Below are 2,500 nucleotides of genomic sequence, written 5' to 3' on the forward strand. Positions count from 1 at the left end.
AGGAATACAAAGACACAAAACCTTCGCTATTTACAAAATATTGTTAATTCTCACGTCTCTGATGAAGCAATGACGAACATTCACTAAAAAAGATTGATAGATAAATATGACGATAAAAGATAATGCGTTGAGATATCTTACTGATATAAACTGTCTTCTTCTATGTTAAAACGTCATGTTATCAAGAAATATCTCGTCTAGGGAAATTATGCACAAAATTTGACTATAACTCAACAGATAACGATATAAAAACGCCGTTAGCGCCCACATAAATGTTTGATAACTACGAACAGGACAATTTATCTGAATATAACGTAACAATTCTAAAATAACACAGCGGGTAAGGGTTATTTCAATAGGTTATATTACATCAGTTTGCCGTAGATTCAAAGGCGACCTTCTTATAATGATGTTCTACGTACAGATAATAGAACCAGTTATAATTAGTCACAATGGGAGGTGATTAAGTTTAATTGTCACTAATTGCGATGAAGTCTGTTAATTCATGTGGGGCTTTAAGTACAGCCCATTAGCATGTTATTTTTTCATTCGTCGCGTAACAAATGGTGTTCATTCGGACCGTGATGAAAGTGCTTGATTCTGTCACCTTTTTAAGGGAGGCGATTAATATGATCTGCGCTTTCCCTCTCTCTCTCTAGTTTTCTTTCGCATTCTCTCTCTCTCTCTCTCTCTCTCTCTCTATATATATATATATATATATATATATATATATATATATATACATATATATATATATATATATCTTTCTCTCTCTCTCTCTTTTTCTCTCTCTATTTCATTCGTCGCGTTTCTCTCTCTCTCTCTCTCTCTCTCTCTCTCTCTCTCTCTCTCTCTCTCTCTCTCTCTCTCTCTCTCTCTCTCTCTCTCTCTCTCTCTAGGTCACATTCAGTGACCTCTATCTTTCTTTATACATTTTCCTCTCTCTCTATTTCTTTCTAATTTTCATCTTTCTATATTTCTTTCTCGTTTTCTTTTTGGTTATCTGTCTGACTATTTATTAATATATCTGTCTGTCTGCCTGTCTATCTATCTATCTATCTATCTATCTATCTGTCTGTCTGTCTGTCTGTCTGTCTGTCTGTCTGTCTATCTGTCTGTCTGTCTCTCTCTCCCTCTCTCTCTCTCTCTCTCTCTCTATCTATCTATCTATCTATCTATTTATCCATCTATCTGTCTATTTACCTACATATATATTAATATATCTATCTCTTTCTTTCTTCCATCGTTCCCTCTGAAACGCATTTTTCCTTTTCCATATTTCCAAAACAACGCTAAATAAAAGCTTCTCAAATACAATGAAGATGGAAGATGGAGTGAGAAAGAGAAGGTAAAAAGAAAAAAAAGAAAAAGAAAAAGAGAGAAAAAAGAGAAGGGAGAAGAAAGAAAAATAAAGAAAAGGAGAATGAGAAAAGAGAAAAAAAAAGAGAAGGGAGAAGAAAGAGAAATAAAGAAAAAGAATAAGAAAAAAGAAAAAGAAAAAAAGTAAAAAAAGAGAAAAAAGAAAAAATAAGGAAAGCAAAAAAAAAAAAAGTAAAAACAAAGAGATATAAAAGAAAATTAAAAAAAGAGAACGAAAAAAATAGAGAGAAAGAAAAATAAGAAGAAAAAGAAAAAAGAGAAAGAAAGAGAAATAAAGAAAAAGAATAAGAAAAAAGAAAAAGAAAAAAAAGTAAAAAAAGAGAAAAAAGAAAAAATAAGGAAAGCAAAATAAAAAAAAAAGTAAAAAAAAAGAGATATAAAAGAAAATTCAAAAAAGAGAACGAAAAAAATAGAGAGAAAGAAAAATAAAGAAGAAAAAGAAAAAAGAGAAAGAAAGAAAAAGAAAAAAAAAGAAAGTAAGAAAAAGAAAGAAAGGAAAAGAAAAAGAGAAAGAAAAAGAAAACAGATTGGAAGAAAAAATATGAAAAAGAGAAAGAAAATGTTACAAAGAAAGGAAAAAAAAAAGAAAAGAAAGGAAAAAAATAAAAGTAAAAAATAAAGAAAGAAAGAGAAAGAAAAAGAAAAAAGAAAAATGAAGAGAAAGAAAGTAAAAGAGGAAGAGTAAAGAAAACGAAAAAAGAAAGAGAAAGAAAAAGAAAAAAGAAAAAAAAGAAAATGAAGAGAAGAGTAAATATAAAGGAAAAAAAAAATATATATATATAAAGAAAAGGGAGAGTGAGAAAAAAAGAGAGAAAAAATATCGGTATATAAAAAGCAAGCAGAAAAAAAAATGCGTGAAAATATTTTACTCCTGTCCCGAATTTAATCCATCTTTCCAGTTCAAGGAATTAATAATAATTTTCCTTTCTTCGTCCATAATTCTTCAATCTTCGCCATTCTGTGTCTCGATCGGAACGAACGACGAAAAATCCTTGTAATAAATAACCGTATATTAACGATCAAGCACGTCTTTTTTCGTTCAACAATGAGCTAAATATATCGTCTGTATCCCTTTCGATATGATGCTGATAAAAGAAAATATAGGACGAATTGTGGACAA

The sequence above is a fragment of the Penaeus chinensis genome, chromosome 32 (assembly GCF_019202785.1).
Source record: "Penaeus chinensis breed Huanghai No. 1 chromosome 32, ASM1920278v2, whole genome shotgun sequence".
Classification (NCBI taxonomy): domain Eukaryota; kingdom Metazoa; phylum Arthropoda; class Malacostraca; order Decapoda; family Penaeidae; genus Penaeus; species Penaeus chinensis.